The sequence below is a fragment of the Ovis canadensis genome, chromosome 2 (genome assembly GCF_042477335.2).
Source record: "Ovis canadensis isolate MfBH-ARS-UI-01 breed Bighorn chromosome 2, ARS-UI_OviCan_v2, whole genome shotgun sequence".
Taxonomy (NCBI): domain Eukaryota; kingdom Metazoa; phylum Chordata; class Mammalia; order Artiodactyla; family Bovidae; genus Ovis; species Ovis canadensis.
In genome coordinates, this window is record NC_091246.1 from 25,140,047 (window position 1) to 25,161,850 (window position 21,804).

Below are 21,804 nucleotides of genomic sequence, written 5' to 3' on the forward strand. Positions count from 1 at the left end.
TTGTTGCTGATGCAGATTTGTTTTAGAATGAAGCTGTTTTGCTGTCAATATTTTAATTCATTCAAAAAATTTGCGATCAAGATAGCAGAGTAGGAGGATTTGGGGCTTGCCTCTTCTAGAACACATCAAAACTACAACTACATATTGAGGGACTGTCACTGATGTTGACCTGGGAACTAGCAAAACAAGTCTTCTACAATCCGGACTGTAAAGAAAGATCCACATGGAGTCTGTTAGGAAGGGAGGAGAAGCGATATGATTGGGGCCTGCACCACTAGCGGGGGCATAGAAGAAGAAGGGGATATCCCAGACTTGATCCTCCTTGGGGAGTCAGAGGTTCAAACCACATACTGAAAACCTCAGGCTTGAGGTCCAACACCAAGAAGACAAACCACTGTAGCCAGTTTGAAAATCAGTGGGGTTTAGTGAAGGACGATACAAAGGAGAGACTCCAGACTCGAGAAGCATGTGCACAGTCATGCTTACTCCTGGTTACAACACAGAGGCAGCTGATTGGAAACTGCCTGGGGCTCTGGCTGGCTTGCCAGGACTGGCCCTGCATGCCCCTAGGCTTGCACTGGGCCCCTTCTTCAGCCTATCTTGCTCCAGTGCTGCTCTTCCATTAGGGTGGAGGCTGAAGTAGTCATTGTGAGCAGGAATGTTCCTGTGCAGAGCTGGGAAGAGGCAGGGCCAACTTAGCATGCAGCACTGAACCAGACTCTAACCAAGGCATGCACAAAGGGGGAATAAATAAAACTAAAACAGAAGTGCAGGCCCTAGCCCTCAGATCCCTACTACAACTTCAACAAAGGAGAAACTATCATCACATAGATGGGAGAAATCCAACTCCCTAAGGGCTTCCCTTCAGCCCACTGGGTCCTGACCCTTTCCCCAGAAAAGCAGTGATAGTCACTGAACCTCGGAGAAGCCCCAGAATGAAACTGACTCTGTCTTTAGCTCCTTCAACTCCAGCCCTACCTCTAATCAAGGTGGTGACTGCCAGCACTTCTCAGGGGAAGATATAGCTTGTGCTCACTTCAGATTCAACTTTCCCACCAAAGTCACTGGGTGTATCCACACTGCATGGGGATGCTCTCATACAAAAATGTGCACTCAAGATTAGGACAGGTAACTGCTTCACTCAATTTCATAAAGACAGAGAATTAAACTAAATGAGAAAGTAGGTGAGAATATGTTTCAAATGAAAGAAAAAGGAAAGGACCCCTAAAAAAAATGAAAAAGAGATAACCTACCTGATGGAGAGTTCAAAACAATAGTAAGAACGCTAACTGAATTGGGAAAAAGAGCAGATGAACGCAGTGAAAATATTAACAGAGAACTAGAAATATAAAAAAGAACCAGTCAGAGATGAACAATACAATAACTAAAATTAACAAAAGAAAAACACCTAGGGGGAATCATCAGCAGATTAGGTACTACAGAAGAATACAGAAACAATTTGGGGGACAGACAGTTAGAAATCACCCACTTAGAACAGCAAGAAGAAAAATAAATTAAAAAATAGAAACAGTTTCAGGGATCTTTTGGACAATACCTAGGATATCTAATATTGGCATTATAGCCCTTGCAGAAGAAGATAAATAAAAAGGGGTAGAAAGTGTATTTGATAAAATTATGGGTGAAAACTGCCAAAATTTTAGGAAGGAAACATATATCAAGGTACAGAAAGGGCAGAGATTTCCAAACAAGATGACCCCAAAGAGACCCACAGCAAGACATATCATAATTAAAATGGCAGAAATTAAAGAGAAACTCCTAAAAACAGGCTAGAAGAAAATGGCATAATATATTTAATGTACTGAAAGAAAAAACCCACAACACAGTATATTCTACTCAGCAAGGTTACTATTTAGAATTGAAGGAGATTCTTCAATTCTAATAATTCTTGATAATTCTACTATACTATATTCTCTTAGTATAGTAGAGAGAGGCAAGAATTCTCTTATAAATTTGCTTCTGCAGGTGACTGTAACCTGGAGTGTATCTTCTGAGAGATAAAGATACTCAGAGAAGCAAAAACTAAAAGAGTTCAAGGTTCATCAGTAGTAAACTGACTTTATAGGAAGTGTTAAAGGGTCTTCCTTAAGTGGAAAAAATCCTACAATAGGAAGTGATATCTTTCAAAATGCTTATGTATCAGCCATTCTGAGAAGTTGATTCTGATAGCATTATCTTTAGCTCTAGAAACAGTTCTGGTTTCTATACCTTGGTTGTCTCTGAAAAGCAGTCTTTTAAAACACATATTGGGGATCTGAGAAAAATCAGAGTATAGTTATTTTTCAAAATATATTTCAGGGAAAATTTTTCCTTCCAAAAGGTTTTATTAAAAAAATTAGAGAAAAGGACTCCATTGTCAAATGAATTTGAATAATTTAATGTGTACCATGTCATTCTTTTGGAGATTCACACAGTTCTCAATTAAAGTAATTAATTTTAATATCATGAAATGTTACATTTCTCAAACCTGTCTGGATATGGTTCCCTTTTCTTATGTAACTTCTGTTGGTATGACTATTAATAGATAGAGCCTACTTTGAAAATTGCTCATCTAGACTCATTAGCCAGAAGGACCCTCCTGAGGTTTTCACCCCCACTCCCATTCTCTGGTAGGGGGGAGATTAACCCAAATGAAGGTTCTTTATTTTTTCGCTCTGATCCCGGGACTAGATCCAACCATAACATTTCTGGCTTCAGTTTGTTTTGATTCAGTCTTTGCTGTTTTGATTCAAAGTGAGATTCGGCATGTCTTCAAAATGAATGCATTTATGGCAAAAAAAGTAAAACAACAAATGAACAAATAACCTTTCTATCATCCCTTAACACATTGCCAACCTAGTGCAAATTTCTTGCTAGGGAGTGCAAACTTCTTAGGCACAAAGAGAAAAATCACTTTTAGGGTCTTCTCAGGCTTTGAAATAATTTTCAAACACAGGGGAGGTTACTTTCAGGAATCTGTTTGTTTGTTTGTTTGTTTTTAAGATGAAACAGAGTTTCAATATATACTCAGTATTTTTCTAGCTATTGTAGAATTTCTAGTGCCCTGGGCTTATTTTCAGTAACCATGGAAATAAGAAATGGGACCGTAAGTGAGTGTGTGTATGAGTAGCCAGATAGTATGTCTTTGTACTAAGTAATGCATCTGGAAGAGACATTGCTTTGCCAACAAAGGTCCGTCTAGTCAAGGCTATGGTTTTTCCAGTAGTCATGTATGGATGTGAGAGTTGGACTGTGAAGAAAGCTGAGTGCCAAAGAATTGATGCTTTTGAACTGTGGTGTTGGAGAAGACTCTTGAGAGTTCCTTGAACTGCAAGGAGATCCAACCAGTCCATCCTAAAGGAGATCAGCCCTGGGTGTTCTTTGGAAGGAATGATGCTAAAGCTGAAACTCCAGTACTTTGGCCACCTCATGGGAAGAGTTGACTCATTGGAAGAGACTCTGATGCTGAGAGGGATTGGGGGCAGGAGGAGAAGGGGACGACAGAGGATGAGATGGCTGGATGGCATCACTGACTCGATGGACGTGAGTTTGAGTGAACTCTGGGAGTTGGTGATGGACAGGGAGGACTGGTGTGCCACAATTCATGGGGTTGCAAAGATTCGGACACAACTGAGCGACTGAAATGAACTGAAATGAACTGAACTGAACTGATGCTGGGAACATTTATTATTTCTATCCTGAGTTTGCATGTACCAAACGGGAGACCAAAAGACTAATGTGTTTGGCTGTTAGGGGTTTCGTGCTATTGAAATGGCTTGCATTACTAGCAGATCTGATTCCCTGAGTATAATGGAGAGAGGCAGGAATTCTGTTTTGTAAACTTGCTTCTGCAGGTGACCGTAACCTGGCATGTTATTCCATCGGAATGCACCAAGTACATCATAATCTTCTCAGAGTCAGATCAGGGTAATATAGTATTAATAAATAGCTAACTTTTACAATAGAACACCATCCCTGAGCAGAGGAAGTGTGCTTGGCATCACCCCGTCCCTGTGGATCCTTTCCTTTCTGAGTACTAGGAGGCTCCCTTGCCCCCTACTCCCTGTCAGGTGTCATCAAAGGGTGGCAGAAAGAGGAGCCCCCGGTGGCTGCAGCTGAATCTTTATGGCTGCCTCAGCTGCAGGCTTGCTGTGCCCCACTCCTGCTGGTACAAGCCCTGTCAGGCAGCCTTCTAACAACCACCCTCACTGGATAGCAGGCAATGCTAACTAACCCCTCCTATTGTTTCCTCAGGCTACAGCTGTTAACCCCGGGGCACCACTCTTCCAAGGCTTCCTTAGTGGATCAGTGGCAAAGAATCTGCCTTCAGTTCAGGAAATGCGGGTTTGATTCCTGGCTTGGGAAGATCCCCTGGAGAAGGAAATGGTAACCCACTCCAGTATTCTTGCTTGGGAAAATCCTATGGACTGAGGAGCCTAGTGGGCTACAGTCCATGGGGGTCTCAAAGAGTCAGACAGGACTTAGCAACTAAACAACAACAACCCACTCTTTTGCATTGATTTCCCCAAACCCTGCATTGATTACCCCAACACAGATGTGTTGAAATATTTACACTTTCTTGTTTGATGTTGTTATCTCTTTCCTTCCTGCTGCTGCTGCTGCTGCTGCTGCTAAGTCGCTACAGTCGTGTCCGACTCTGTGTGACCCCAGAGATTGCAGCCCACCAGGCTCCCCCGTCCCTGGGATTCTCCAGGCAAGAACACTGGAGTGGGTTGCCATTTCCTTCTCCAATGCATGAAAGTGAAAAGTGAAAGTGAAATCGCTCAGTCGTGTCCGACTCTTCGAGACCCCATGGACTGCAGACCTACCAGGCTCCTCTGTCCATGGGATTTTCCAGGCAAGAGTACTGGAGTGGGTTGCCATTGCCTTCTCCGCTTTCCTTCCTAGACCATATCATATACAATTGGTAAACATCCTTTCTCTGACACTCTCTCAATTGTTTCCTTTGTTCACAGTTTCAAAGAGACTTGTGCAATTTCTGGTGTAATTATCTATCACAAAAATATGTCCATGCTTATGTTAGCTTTGATGCATACCTGCGTACATGTATATGTTAGAGAGAAAAGGAGAAGGGAACAGAGAAAGAGAGAGAATTCTATATACATATTCATTGGGCATCATGCACTGCAGCTGATGTCAAAAGATGTAGAGAAATGTTGACAGGTCAAAGAGAAATTTTTAACAAATCATGAAGTTTGCATCATGCAAGGTAATTATTAGCATTTCAACAAATAAATGACACCTTCCTAAATCCAGTGAAAGGATTAGACAGGAAAATGCAAAAAGCTGTAAGATACTGATTTGGAGAGCTAAGAATAAAAAGGCTCACACATGTTCTTTCTTTTTGAAAAAAAAAATCAACTGAAAGAAGAAGGAATTCAGCAAATCTTAAGCATCTCCATTAATTTGATATGCATGTACAATCTCTAGGAAATGAGCAAAATGACAGATGAAATCACTGAGCATAAGTTTTGCTTCATATGACATAGTTTAGAGAGTATGAGCTCTCTAGTTCATATGACATAGTTTAGAGAATATGAGTTCTCTAGCCAGCTCAGCAATAGTGTCTGGAATGTTCCAGAGGTTTGGATGTGTTCTCAGCAGCATACAAGTTCAGAGAGCACACATTCTAAATGAACTTTTACATATTTAATGGGTACAGAGAAGATAAGGAAAAATATGGAAAGAGTTCCTGTTAGTCAATTCAACTGAGAGTGAGGAAATAGGCCTTTAAACGAACAATTGACATTGGTTTGCTGTCTCCAGCTATGCAGTTTTCAGATTGTCAGCGCCTTGTATTCTAGGTCACTGCAAAGGCTTTGATGTTCTTTCTTTGCAGCACTAGAAAATTGATGCTTGTCCCCCTTCTTGACTCTGAGCTCCTTGAAAACATTCCCCATGTATGTCAGAGTTTTTGACTTACTAGTGAAAAATGACATGCATGGAGATGCATTGAACTGATGAATGATTCCTTGTGCCAGGGTATTCAGATCAGTGGTTTAAGATGTGAAGTGAGGTATTAATAGTAATCCAGAGTATTCCACAAATGGATTCCTCGTAGTGTAGATGTGTGAAGCCCGTGGTAAAATCTACCCAATCATTCCATGAGCTGATCATTTGTTGGCCTTGAGGTATTGCATGACTATTGACTCATCCAGGGTTATCTTATGACTCTCAATTATTCTGGCCTTCCATCATTTCCCAGCAGTGACTGAAGGGCGGTAAAGGGCCATAGCTTAAGTGAAAGCACTGGAGTAAAAGTGACTTTTAGACTTGACATCAGTCATACCACTTAAAAGTTAAGTAACGTAACTTAAAGTCATAAGTGACGTAACCTAAAGAAACTCAGCAGTGGCCACAGGACTGGAGAAGGTCAGTTTTCATTCCAATCCCAAAGAAAGGCAATGCCAAAGAATGCTCAAACTACCACACAATTGTACTCATCTCACACACTAGTAAAGTAATGCTCAAAATTCTCCAAGCAAGGCTTCAGCAATATGTGAACTGTGAACTTCCTGATGTTCAAGCTGGTATTAGAAAAGGCAGAGGAACCAGAGATCAAATTGCCAACTTCTGCTGGATCATCGAAAAAGCAAGAGAGTTCCAGAAAAACATCTATTTCTGCTTTATTGACTATGCCAAAGCCTTCGACTGTGTGGATCACAATAAACTGTGGAAAATTCTGAAAGAGACGGGAATACCAGACCACCTGACCTGCCTCTTGAGAAACCTATATGCAGGTCAGGAAGCAACAGTTAGAACTGCACATGGAACAACAGACTGGTTCCAAATAGGAAAAGGAGTGTGTCAAGGCTGTATATTGTCACCCTGCTTATTTAACTTATATGCAGAGTACATTATGAGAAACGCTGGACTGGAAGAAGCACAAACTGGAATCAAGATTGCTGGGAGAAATATCAATCACCTCAGATACGCAGATGATACCACCCTTATGGCAGAAAGTGAAGAGAAGCTAAAAAGCCTCTTGATGAAAGTGAAAGTGGAGAGTGAAAAAGTTGGCTTAAAGCTCAACATTCAGAAAACAAAGATCATGGCATCCGGTCCCATCACTTCATGGGAAATAGATGGAGAAACAGTGGAAACAGTGTCAGACTTTATTGTTTTGGGCTCCAAAATCACTGCAGATGGTGATTGCAGACATGAAAATAAAAGACGCTTACTCCTTGGAAGAAAAGTTATGACCAACCTAGATAGCATATTCAAAAGCAGAGACATTACTTTGTCGACTAAGGTCCGTCTAGTCAAGGCTGTGGTTTTTCCTGTGGTCATGTATGGATGTGAGAGTTGGACTGTGAAGAAGGCTGAGCGCCGAAAAATTGATGCTTTTGAACTGTGGTGTTGGAGAAGACTCTTGAGAGTCCCTTGGACTGCAAGGAGATCCAACCAGTCCATTCTGAAGGAGATCAGCCCTGGGATTCTGGGATTTCTTTGGAAGGAATGATGCTAATGCTGAAGCGCCACTACTTTGGCCACCTCATGCAGAGAATTGACCCATTGGAAAAGATTCTGATGCTGGGAGGGATTGGGGGTAGGGGGAAAAGGGGACGACAGAGGATGAGATGGCTGGATGGCATCACTGACTCGATGGACGTGAGTTTGAGTGAACTCCGGGAGTTGGTGATGGACAGGGAGGCCTGGGGTGCTGCAATTCATGGGGTCGCAAAGAGTCGGACACGACTGAGCAACTGAACTGAACTGAAGCTAAAGACCTCAGAGCTGATTATGTCTCCCAAGGGAAAGTAAGATTTCTATATGACAAACATCAAACTCCTGACCTAGCACTTGATATTATCCTAGACTCTGAAGAATGTGCACAGCAGGGGTAATTGCATGCATTGTGTCTATCATGTGTTCCTCATTCTTCTTGCCAAGTCAGCTGTGCTGGCATTTGTGACCCTCCAGGCCTCTGTCAGTCCCTTTAGCTGAGGACTGAGTCTAGAATGACTGCCACGTGCTTTCCTGCCTCTGCCTCCTCAACATGGGCTCCTCCCTGGTTTCCACTTATTCAGCCAAACACCTCTGCTGATGACACTGTGTACAAGGTAGCCTAGTTTCTCAAAAGACACCATCATTAGAACTACTGACCCACATACTCGTAACAGAATATTAGTATTGATTTCATAATGTTCTGTAGCCTCAGGTCTCACCCCACATCCAACCTTGTGGTCCTTAGAAGTCTTTCCAGCTTCCCTAAGTCTCCCAATTGCACCCTAGAGAGACTGTGGTCAGAACAACATCTCTGTCTTCTCAGTCAATCATTTACTTTAACATTCTAACTGAAAATGATTTTTTCCTTAAGGATGTTGTTTTAGCTTTGGCCATCTGAAGTGTAGCCACTTTTTCCACACTCCTTTACCCCCAAGATTAGAAGTGGAAAATCTGTTCCTTATTATGACTTCTTGTTCCTTATTATGACTTCATGACTACCATTCCTCCTTCTTCACTAACCACTTCCCCCAGCTTTGACGCTCATTACGTAAAATCTTCTGCCCTTTTCATAACTAAAGTGCTCCCTATTGTTCCTGAAAAAGTTTAGTATCTGGCTTCCTGCTTTTTCTCCGTCAGTTCTGTCACCATATTTGGTGACTTCAACATTCATGTGGACCACCGCACCCTACATCCAGGCTCCCCTTCATTCCTGCACCTTCCTACCGATGCTCTTTTCTATCAAGTCAACTCAGAAGCTTACTCCCATGGTTAAATTCTAGCATTGATCATTGCCAACAACAGCATTTCCTTCCAAGTCTTAATTGTGAGCATCTCATTCCCTCACCACCACCTCTTGGTATCCCAACCGATTTTCTCTAGTTCAGCCATGGAGCCCTTCAGGCTATTAACTGTCATATCACCCACTTCCCTCCTTTCCTGGTTTAAATGTCCCTGTCTCACACAATAATTATTCCTTGTAGATAATCTCACTGTTCTTGTCCATTTCTCCCAGTAGTATACCTTTTCTTTAAAGCTAAAGTGAAAGTGAAGTCGCTCAGTCGTGTACGACTCTTTGCGATCCCGTGGACTCTAGCCCACCAGCCTCCTCAGTCCATGGGATTCTCCAGGCAAGAATACTGGAGTGGGTTGCCATTTCGTTCTCCAGGGGATCTTCCCAACCCAGGCATCGAACCCAAGTCTCCCGCATTTCAGGCAGATGCTTTAACCTCTGAGCCACCAGGGAAGTATACCTGTTCTTGAACCCTAAGCTGTGGTTAAACAATCTGCTTAATTAGTGGCAAAATGCAAGCAGTTGAACATGACCAGAGCAGAGCACACAACCATGATATTTAGCAGCATTTTCACTTTGTTCTCTCCAAAGTCAGGTGGACTCTTCCACCTGTCTAGCCAGGTTGCCAGGAACCTCTCATCAGTCTTTTCTCTCTCTTTCTGAGACAACTTATTCTTCTCACTCCCCAAATCTCCAAAACTCCCCTCCCTACTGTCTCTAAGCTTGCTTCTTTCATCTTTAAAAAATTGTGATCGCATCCACCTTTGGGCACAAACATATGCTATAACATATTCTATCAAATAAACTAATAAACAGGAATCCCTGAAGACCCCAATACTCTTGCTATTCTTCCAGCTACTTGTCTAGACCAGAATACTGGAGTGGGTAGACTTTCCTTTCTCCAGGGCATCTTTCCAACTCAGGAATAGAAGCAGGATCTCATGCATTACAGGTGGATTCTTTACCAACTGAGCTATGAGGGAAGCCCATAATATATCCCCTCAAATAAATTAATAAATAGGGGTCCCTGAAGTTCCCAATACTCTTGCTATTCTTTCAGCTACTTTTCCATTAATCAACTCATGATTATAGGAAAACAAAATTGAAAAACTTGTCCTGTATTAAACTCAACACAATTAGTCTTATTTATTTATTTTTAAATCAAACTTCCCAGGTGGTACAGTGGGTGCAGGTGACATGGGTTTGATCCCTGGGTTGGGAAGATCCCCTGAAGGAGGAAATGGCAACACACTCCAGTATTCCTGCCCGTAAAATTGCATGGACAGAAGAGCCTGGCAAGCTACAGCCCATAGGGTCACAAAGAGACTGCCACAATTGAGCACACACAAATGAAAAACCTTTTAAAAATCACCATCATATAAGAATAGATTTTGTTAAAAACAAAAACTTAATCACAATCTGGTCTTCACATTGTGGATTCTCTTAAAAAAATAAGACTCTTTAAGTGCTTTTCAGTTCAGTTCAGTTCAGTCTCTCAGTAGAGACTCTGTGCCCCCATGAATTGCAGCACACCAGGGCTCCCTGTCCATCACCATCTCCCGAAGTTCACTCAAACTCATGTCTATCGAGTCGGTGATGCCATCCATCCATCTCATCCTCTGTCATCCCCTTTTCCTCCTGCCCCCAATCCCTCCCAGCATCAGAGTCTTTTCCAATGAGTTAACCCTTCGCATGAGGTGGCCAAAGTACTGGAGTTTCAGCTTTAGCATCATTCCTTCCAAAGAGCACCCAAGACCGATCTCCTTTAGAATGGACTGGTTGGATCTCCTTGCAGTCCAAGGGACTCTTTACTACCCTCTGAATCTCCTGTTCCCATGTGTCTTATTGCTGCATAATATTTTAATTTTACTTCTTCTTTAAGAAGAGAAAATTCTAGCTATTACTTTTCTAAATTGTAATAATCTCATTAGATTTTATAAGCAGTTTTACAGTTGTTTTGCTAACTAGTGTTTCTTCTGTCTCTCTTGATATTTCCCACCCCATTTTAAGAAAATAGTTCTGAATGATAAATTACTTTGCGTTTTTGAAGACGTTTGTGTTTTACCCCTATTATTGAATGATAACTTAGCTGGGTATAGATTTGATGCTCTCCACTGCATTTCTGGATGATCCCTGAAAGAAATCCCTAAAATAAGCTTCTTGGATTTCTCTGGATTCTGCATGTGTGGGCATGTGTGTGCTTAGTCTCTCAGTCATATCTGACTCTTTATGACTGCATGGACTAGCCCGCCAGGCTCCTCTGTTCACGAGATTTTCTAGGCAAGAATACTGGAGTAGATAGCCATCCCCTTCTCCAAGAGATCTTCCCTACCCAGGGATCGAACCCAAGTTTCCTTCATTGCAAGAGGATTCTTTAATGCATCTGAGCCAACAGGAAAGGCCCTGAATCCTTCATAGAGCCTCAGAATAGGGAAACTGGATTTTCCTAATCCTGAGTCCTGAGATTTTCTTCCAGACATGAAGTTGGTGAACCAATCTGCCTTTTGCAAGCACTGAAAATCAAACTAACCCTTTTGCTACATATATTACATAACTTACTTCAGGGTCTATGAAAGAAATCCTTTCACATTTCCTTCTGGACCTTTCTCCAGATTACAGTTTAATTCCCAGTTATTGTCTGGCTCATTTGCTGTGGATTTGCCTATTATAATACTTTTACACTAAGGTGAGGGGGGCAATTATCAAATCAAAGCCAAGTAAGAGGTAATAAAGATTTGTCAAATGTTCTTGTGTTCTTAGATGGGGGTGGGGCTTAAAGAAATGGAAGCTACTTCCCAATTCTGTCCAGCTTTTCTTGTGTTATCCATCCTTTCCAAGATTGGACTTATACATGCTCAATCATGTCTGACTCCTTTCAACATTTTGGACCATAGCCTGCTAGGCTCCTCTGTCCATGGGGTTTTCCAAGGAAGAATAATGGAGTGGGTTGCCACATCCTCCTCCAGGGGATATTCCTAACCCAGGGATTGAACCTGCGTCTCCTGCATTGCAGGTGGATTGTTTATCTGCTAAGCCAGTGGGGGCCTTTATCCAAGATTAGGTTTTCCTGAATTTATGTATTTTAGCTATCAGTTTTAAATATCTTATCTTGATGTATTTTCCTTTTTCCTATTCAAAGATTTCCTTTCTGACTAATGCTTTCTAGTCAACATACAGAATTCTAGATTTCAAGTTGTGATTTTAAGACAAAAGTTATTTCATTGTCTTCGGGCACCTGTTACTACTAATTTAAAAATCTGTCATCTAATTATCAGCTTTTTGTTGATCTGTCTTCCCTGGTAATTTTTTAAGCTTTCTTTTTACCTTTGACATTATTCAGTTTCACCCCAGTATGAATAGGCTAATTTCTAATGATTCTGTTATTTAGTTCTTCCTCCTATCTGGAAATTAATCAGCAAGGTTTTCAACCATGAATTAATATTTTCAATTGTTTCTCTTTTTGTCTTGTGTTCTAGACAGGAGCTATTCAGTTTCATCTTCTGATTTACTCCATTCTCTTCCAAAAAAAGAAAGAGTTGGATAATGTCTGTTCTATCCTTCAAAACTTTTTAAAATGTTAATGGAAATAGAACTGCCTTATGACCTAGCAATCCCACTGCTGGGCATACACACGGGGGAAACCAGAATTGAAAGACAGAGGTGTACCCCAATGTTCATCATAGCACTCTTTATAATAGCCAGGACACGGAAGCAACCTAGATGTCCATCAGCAGATGAATGGATAAGAAAGCTGTGGTACATATACACAATGGAGTATTACTCAGCCATTAAAAAGAATACATTTGAATCAGTTCTAATGAGGTGGATGAAACTGGAGCCGATTATACAGAGTGAAGTAAGCCATAAAGAAAAACACCAATACATTATACTAACGCATATATATGGAATTTAGAAAGATGGAAACAATAACCCTGTATGCAAGACAGCAAAAGAGACACAGATGTATAGAACAGACTTTTGGACTCTGTGGGAGAGGGAGAGGGTGGGATGATTTGGGAGAATGGCATTGAAACATATATAATAACATGCAAGAAACGAATCACCAGTCCAGGTTCGATGCAGGATACAGGATGCTTGGGGCTGGCGCACTGGGATGACCCAGAGAGATGATATGGGGAGGGAGGTGGGAGGGGGCCTCAGGATTGGACATTCATGTACACCAGTGGCAGATTTGCTGGGGGCCAGCATGAGGAACTCCGCCCATGGCAAAGGTCATGAGGAAGGAGGATTGGCATACGTAAAGGCGTGATCAAGCCTCAGGAAACCCCCTGTTCCCGAGCATCTAACCCCAAAACCAGAGTCTGTTTTATGCTCTCACCTACACCTCTGACTTTACGGGGGGCTCTCCCCCATAACTGTTTCTCTCGGAGAAGGAGTAAACGTGCAGCTCCAAGGCAATAAAAATTCCTGGGCGTGACAAGAGTGTTTCAGCTTACGGACTCCTCTGAAGGTTATCTAGCCCACCCGTATAGGTTCGTCCGGCCACATCTGATTGTTTACAGCCTCCCAACCTGAGAGGCATGAGATGTTTTAGACTTACTAAAGGCAAATTCTTTTGGGGAGTTAGAAATTATTAGTATAGTGGGTTGGTTAGGAATTATATTGGTGAAGGGTTTTTCATTTGTTGTGTCAATAATTGTTGCTAATTCCCTGCTCTGGGTGGGACAAGGATGTCTCAGGTCAAACCTCTCTGCTGACAGACTAGCTTGTGTGACAGGATTATCCATACTCCTGCCACATGATTGTTTACTACCTCTTAACCATAAACAGCACAGAGAGTTTTGGATTACTTTGAGAATCTTAATTAGCATAGGGCTTTTTCTTCTTGTTGAGTCAATGATTGCCGCCAGGCCTCCATATCCTTAGGCACCTGGGAATATATTAATCAATGTATTTGGAATATAGCAAAGGAAATATAGTAGTTTTTGATGTTAGCAATACTAAACTTTTTGAGTTAATGGATTTTCTCTTTTGTAGTAGATCACTGTACTTTGTTACAAATCACTGTGTCCTTGCTATGTAAAAATGTAACTTTATCATATCTTAAGACTAAATAGATCTTAAGGGGAGCATTGGTGAAAGGATTTTCAGTTGTTGGGCTGATGGTGGCTGCTAAATCTCCATGTTCCCTACACTTATAATGAATATAACTAGCATATAGGAAGAAATAAGTATTAACCTTTAAGCATATAGGAGAAATAAGTATTAACCTTTAAGACTAATCATGTTAACCTTGGGTTAAATAAATTCCTTTCTTGATTGTAACTCACTACACCCTCACCCTATAGGAATGCAACTTTATTTGGAGGGTGGTTCCTGGTTTAAGAGAAAACACCCTTGGGGAAAATAAGATTTTTGGTTATCAGAAAGAAAGGATCATAAAATGTCAGCAGGTCTCACTCATGGCCAGAAGATGATGTACCTTTTTTATACATTTATGTGAAGCACCTGATTTTGATAAAGGTCAGGACTGCTGACCCCTGCGTGACTCTGTATTCCTCCCTATGTGTAACAAAAGGTATATAAGCAAACCCAAAAATAAAGAAATTGGATCAGTTTCCGGAAAGACTGATTCCCCCATGTCGCTTCTTTCTTGCTCCCGTTTTTCTGGCTAAATTCCCATCTGGAGCATGGATGCTATTCCACGTAATCCAAGTTATTAAGCCTCTTTTTCTCCACTAATCTTCCTACTACACTATCCATTTCTAATCTCTCTATATCTGTGATTAAATATGTATTTTTCCAAAGACGCCGACTCCGTCTCCCCACCTTCGAATCACCCTGGATCCACCGGGGCTGGACCCCAGCACAGATTCATGCTGATGTATGGCAAAACCAATACAGTATTGTAAAGTAAAATAAATTGAAAAAAAAAAATGTCAGTGTCTGTATTGGGTTTCCTTGGTGGCTCAGATAGTAAAGAAGCCACCTGCAATGGAGGAGACCCAGGTTTGACCCCTGGAGAAGGAAAGGGCAACCCCTCCAGCATTCTTGCCTGGAGAATTCCATGGACAGAGGAGCCCGGCGGGCTGCAGTCCAGGAGGTTGCAAAGAGTCGGACGTGACTGAGCAGCTAACACATCTGTCATTTCTAAGATTTCAAACTATTGTTTGTTTCTTTTAATGTACACATGTTTCCATGTTTTCCTTCTAATTACTCGGTTTTTAGTGTTGACCCACTTTCCTTTAGCTCTCCAAAGACATAAACATAGTAGCTATTTTAATATTTTGTTCTACTTCATTAGTCAGGAGTGAATACTCTAATAGTTGTTTCCTTGGTTAGTATTAATTTCTGTTGTGCTCCGAACTCTAGTTGGGAAATGCATTTTGAATAGCAAATTTTAGTTTTTTCTGTTAAATCGCTGTTGTAGCAGTTTTGCTATCACTTTCACAGTCCATGGCTTAACATGGACCACAGTTGCCACAGACATAGCTTGGGGTTCCCTCCCTGGAGTTACATCGTCTGTTTATAAAATCAGATTCTTAAGGCAGCCTGGCTTGTCCAGGGCTTGGCAGGATGCATATGATTGCCTAGTAGCTGACTCACCCAGGTGTGGCTTTTGCATCAGCCTCAGCAGCCCCTCATCACAGCACTCGAGTTAAGCAGCAAGCCTGGCTCTAGTCCTCCAACACATGCTGAGTGCAAGAGAATACCAGTCTGTTTCTACCTCTGAAGCCTACTGGTGTGTGGTTGCAGCTTTCAGTCTAAGGCCCCAAATTCTGTCTGTTTCTGACCCATTTCTGATCCATGAAGCTATGCACGCTTGCTTTTGCCCTTTTTTTTTTTTCCATTACTTTGATGGAGAGAGATTTGGAGGTGGTATTGGTTCCTCTGTTCAGCATGAATGAGAACTCCATACTAATGTGAGAAGGGGCCTCTTAGGATTCCTTGGGTTGTTGATACCAAGGGTGGTTTAGTTGCTAAGTCATGTCAGATTCTTTGTGACCCCATGAACTGCAGCAGGCCAGGCTTCCCTGGCCATCTCACGGAGTGTGCTCAAAGTTAATACCAAGGGTTAAGTTCCGATAAACAGCATAATTCTAGCTAGTACCTCAGACACAGAGCAGGAAAGGACAAGAGGATGTACCAAGTTCAGTGGGTTTGTCCCCCATGCCCTGAGCAAAGCTCCATCACTGACTCATTACAACAGGTGAAGAGGGACTTGAGACATGAGAGTTCTTTCTGCCAGCATTGTGGTATTTTGTCAGGATGTGGACCACCATTCTCATAACCCACATAACTAGTAAGCTGTGAGCTATAAAAGAGTCCATAGAAAGAGCAACCGAGTTTCTTGTCGAATCTGGAAGACTCCTACTGATTAATCTGAAAGCTTTTTCCTGTTGCAGTTATGTGTAGGGGTTCAAAAATAGAACATATTCAGTTTTATATTGTTCAGACTACACAAAAAAATTCCCTTTAAGAATGTCTTTAAGTGCGCATTTTGGAGCAAACAATAAATAGTGTATAAAAAGTATAATGTTTCCCAGGAAATCAAAGTTGACGTATTTGTTATCAGTTGCTATTTCCATCAGGCTAGACATCTATTTCTCTTTATTTGTGATTACATAACAACTTACGACCTAGTTCTCTCATTCTGACTTAATTCTAGAGGTCTATATAAGAGGTGCATGCCCCTCCCCCATATGATCAAGGCCCTTGACTGGTGTAGCCTTCTCATATAGCTGGGGCCATGCCAGGCCACAGGGTACCTGGGTTTGTTAATTCTTCGGGATTGATTGTCTGGAAATGCTAACGTCTTTCAAATCTGTACCTATAAATCAGATAGGATCTGTGCTGAGTGCTTTCAGCAGTCATAACTAACATGGAGAAGTGAACTGTGTACAATCTATGTAATCTTGCTCATACACAGCCTAATAGGTGCACTTTGCTAACGTAGATTAAAGAACACAGAGGCCACTCATGTCAAAAGCAGGCCTGTGGAAGTAGATGCTTCTTCAGGCTTCTGCATCTAATAGAAAGATGGGTTGAGTTCAGAATGTTGAAGAATAGAGGGCACATTTGGGAGCAGTGAGGAGGTCAGTGTCACTGGGGAACTTCCGGAGGAGAGAATGGGTGATTTTGTGGCAAATCCAGAGGGATGGAGTTGGTGAGAAACTCTGGAAATCCAGGGAGAGGCGAAGGTTCGGTAGGATTTCATTCATGAGGATACTCAGGATGCGGTTTCAGAAGGAAAGAGTTTTGAGTACCATGTAAGAAGAAGGCTGGAGGAGGAGGTGGGATGGGAAGGCCAGAGGAATGGATGGAGTAGTGCCCCTCTCCCAGTGCCTCCTTGTTCATGATACCCTGGCCACCAGCCTTCGTGGCCTCAGCTTCGGGTTGTTGGCCCATGCAGCAGTGGTAGAGCGCCTCTTCTCCTCCTACTCACCACCTCCTTCCCAGAATCACACCTTCCACTATCGGGCCACCATGTCTTAGAGAAAAGCTACAATCCCTTCTCACTCTGTTGGTTCCTAGTCTTCCAGCTCACTTATCCTGATTAACTCCGCTAGCAGTTCTTAAGTCTCATTTGGATTTCCAATGCATGGACTTACTGAAACCATGTAACCCAGTTTGGGACTTGAATCCATTGCCTTTTAACTAAGATCACACACTTGGTTTCAGGACTTAATGAAACTCAGGTTCTTGATGTCCCATTGCAGAAAGTGATAGGTAAGCAGATTTATTTATAGAGAAACACTCTCCACAGGCAGAGTGTTGGTTATCTCAGAAGGTGAGAGCAACCTCAAAATATGGTGTGGTTAGTTTATATGAGTTGGATAAATTCATAGACTGATGAGTGCAGTGGTTATTCCAGCAATTTGGGGGAAGAGGTAAGAGTGTCTAGGAACTGGGTCACTGACCGCTTTTTGATCCTTGATATTTGGCCTCAGAACTGTCACGTCACTGGTGGGTGTGCCATTTAGTTTGTTGTATTAAGCTGAGCTTATTCTAAGGCTAAAGGTCTAGTGGAAGTCAGCTGGTCTGCCATCTTGCACCTATTTGGTTCTAAACAGTTTATGTTGTGTCCTCAAGCTATGTCATTCTTTTATATTTTATTTTTCAATTCGAGGAAAATCACTTTACAATGTTGTGTTGGTTTCTGTCGTACAACAACATGAATCAATCATATGTCCCCTCCTTCTCGAGCCTTCCTCCCTCCCCTCATCCCACCCTTCTAGGTCGTCACAGAGTGCCAGGCTTGGCTCCCTGTGTTATATAGCAACTTCTCACCAGCTATCTATTTGACACGCGGTAGTGTATATATGTTGATTCTATTTTCTGTTTGTCCCACTGTCTCCTCCTCCAACTGGGTCCACGGTCCATTCTCTACTACATCATCTGAATTCCTTCCCTGCAAATAGGCTCACTGATATCATTTTCCTAGATTCCACATATACGTGCTAATATGCACTATTTGTTTTTCTCTTTTTGACTTACTTCACTCTGTATAACAGGATCTAGTTTCATCCATCTCACTACAGCTGACTCAAATTCGTTGTTTTTCATGGCTGAGTAATATTCCATTACATATATGTACCATGTCTTCTTTATTAACCCATTTGTAGATAGAGAGCTACAAAATGTTGCTTCCATGTCCTGGCTATTGTAAATACTGCTGCAATGAACACTGGGGTACATGTGTGTGTAATTCTTTTAAATCTTGTGTCCTGCCCCCCTTCCCTCTTGTTTCTTTTATTTATTTATTTATTTATTTTTTACTTTACAATATTGTATTGGTTTTGCCATCAATTCCACTTTCTTTATCATCCACAAAACCTCACCAAAATATTCATCATTTCAATCACTTCTGAATAACACCTTGAATTCAGTTCCTCCACTCTTCTATGTACTGGTTGATGGTCCAGTTGTTCCAAACATGCATTCAATTAATCTAGGCTTGTGAGAAAAACCAAACCACCTTTAAATTCTTGACTGCAAATTTCAAGTGAGTTCTCAGACTACTGAGCGATTCTTTGGCAAACCCTAGTATATGTGCTCTGCTGCTTTTATTTATTTATTTTTAAACTTCAAAATATTTAAATTTATTTTAAGAATAATTTAATTCAACAATAAAAGAAGAGTTTCATTTATTACGATACCTCATAGCTCAAGTGGAGATCTTAACAGAACATGAATGGTTGGTCTTGTTCAACATACATTTGATAAATTAACTGATTTATAAAACACATACCTCAAGTCTTCACTTCTCCCATTTCTTTCAATATACAGCATCTTATCAGAATACTCAAGCTATCAATGGCTTTTAATTTATACTTGAAGTAATTTGTGTATAAGACCCTTTACTGTCCAGTTTTTCTAAGGCAAATTATAAAACTAATCTTTTTAAAATTATCTATACTTTAAAGCATAATATTATAAATACTTCCTAAATGTAGCATTTTATTTGAATATGATTTTTAGTGAGTTGTGTTTCTTCTTTGATTTTATTTTTTTAACACTCACTGCAACCCTGATGAGATACAAAAAAGATAGCATACTACCCCTCTTCAAGAAGGGTTATAACTGAAAACTCTAAAGATACTGTTTAATTCAAGGTGACAGCAAAAATTCTGTTTCAAAAATGGATTCAGTAAGGTTTCTTTATACAAAAAAGAGGAGAGTGAAAATGTTGTTAAAAAATTCAAGAGTTTCCAATTTATCTTACCCAGGAAATACAAACTCTTCAATGAATCTTCTATATTTTGTCTTGAACCTGCTCTCTGCTCCAAACCAACTGCTTACTTCCCCTCAAACATATTCTACATTTTTAAACTTTTGCTTTATATATTTTTAATGCTCACTCCCTCCAAAATTCTCTTATTCTTTAGCCTGCCTTTAAAAATTCCATTCTTTCTTCATGCTCATCTCAAAAACCACCTTTGCATAAAATCTTTATAGATCCTACACATTCCAATGATCCTTCATGTCACTTTATTAGTGTATCTCCCATGGTAGAATTTATTCTGCAGTTATGTAGTTGCCTGTGAATTTATTGTAATAATGATAACAGGAACACCAGCCATAAGAGTTGAGACTTAATGAAAGCTTACTATATGCTACTAATTAACATATATTATTTCTATTTTATAGATGAGAACAGAGGTTTTGAGTGAATGAGTAACCTGCCATATCCAGGTCTGATTGATTCCAGAGGCTCAGTGAGCTCTTAACCACTCATTACAAAGTCATTTCCCACAGGTTATGTGTTTTTCCTTACTTCTGCATTTCTGCAATGTGGAGAGCAGTAGCTTTCAAGTAACAGAACTCAGTAAATAATTTATTACACTAAACTAGACTGCAGTTAGAAAGGACAACTACTATTACAATTCATTCCAACAGGGTATCCAAACACTTCCATTCTAACAGAGCAATATCCTCAAAGTTCATACTAACACCACTAATCAGGGTTTATGATTAAACAAATCTAATGTGAACATTAGGGAAAATAGCCTATCTATTGAAAATATGTGCATTTTTATCCTTAATATCTATATACAGTCTGTTTTATAGAAGAAAAGGATATGTATTTCAATCATTATATATATATGTATATATATAAAAGTGTGTATACAAACGTGTGCGAACACATGAACAAGGGCATGCACATATAAAACTGTATGGGCATGATAAAACACAAAATAAACTTATAAACAGTGAGCAAATAATACAGAAATAAGTTAAGACATTACATACCTAAGAGGACAGCAAACCTGACTTTTGGATTGTGTCTTACCTCCGTGTGGATGTGCTCTGTTTGATATACAGAGCAGAATCTTGCTGAATGCACCCACTAGAGTAGGCAACTATTTACCAATCCAGTCATATTCATAATCAAACATATATCCTTTTTGATCAAAAAAGTCAGTAAAAAGTTTTCTTAGGTAGTCATAATCTGGTTTTTCAAAAAAATCTAGCCTTCTTACACAACGAAGATACATTGCCATTTCTTCTGGAAAAGTTTCACATTACACTTCTATTGGTGTGGCTCGTTTTGTATCTCCAATTTTCTGATATCTCTCTTTTAATGTGTCAGCTTTTAAACCTTACCAAGGAAGACTGCCTCTCAGAAAATATATGAGCATGTGACCTAAAGCTTCTAAGTCATCTCTTCTACTTTGTTCTTTCCCTAAATGTGTGTTTATGCTCATATATCTAGCTGTTCCTATAAGGCTCTTGTGTTTTTTGTATGGTATGTGTTTCTTTGTCTCTGGATCAACATATTCCTTTGCCAAACAAAAATCTATAATATGAATAACTTGCTGGGTTTTGTTTCCTGGCCAGCCTATTAAACAGTTCTCAGGTTTTCAGTTCAGTTCAGTTCAGTTGCTCAGTTGTGTCTGACTCTTTGCGACCCCATGAACAGGGGCCTTCTGTCCATCAACCACTCCCTGAGTCCACCCAAATCCATGTCCATTGAGGCAGTAATGCCCATCCAACTATCTCATCCTCTGTCATCCCCTTCTCCTCCTGCCCTCAATCTCTCCCAGCATCAGGGTCTTTTCCAATGAGTCAGCTCTCTGCATCAGGTGGCCAAAATATTGGCGTTTCAGCTTCAGTCCTTCCAATGAACGCCCAGGACTAATATCCTTTAGGATGGACTGGTTGAATCTCCTTGTAGTCCAAGGGACTCTCAAGAGCCTTCTCCAACACCACAGTTCAAAAGCATCAATTCTTCAGCGCTCAGCTTTCTTTATAGTCCAACTCTCACATCCATACACGACTACTGGAAAAACCATAGCCTTGATTAGATGGACCTTTGTTGACAAAGTAATGTCTCTCCTTTTTTTTTTTTTCTCTCTGCTTTTTAATATGCTATCTAGGTTGGGCGTAACTTTCCTACCAAGGGGCAAGCGTCTTTTAATTTCATGGCTGCAGTCACCATAAGCAGTGATTTTGGACCCCAGAAAAATAAAGTCAGCCACTGTTTCCACTGTTTCTCCATCTATTTGCCACGAAGTGATGGGACCAGATGCCATGATCTTATTTTTCTGAATGTTGAGCTTTAAGCCAACTTTTTCACTCTC

The 21,804-nt window shown here is 40.8% G+C and overlaps 1 pseudogene; it reads right to left on the reverse strand.

Annotated features, from left to right (window-relative positions):
• Positions 1 to 19,993: 19,993 nt before the first annotated feature.
• LOC138434658 (casein kinase I pseudogene) lies at positions 19,994 to 21,084 on the reverse strand (annotated as a pseudogene).
• Between the last annotated feature and the right edge of the window lie 720 nt (positions 21,085 to 21,804).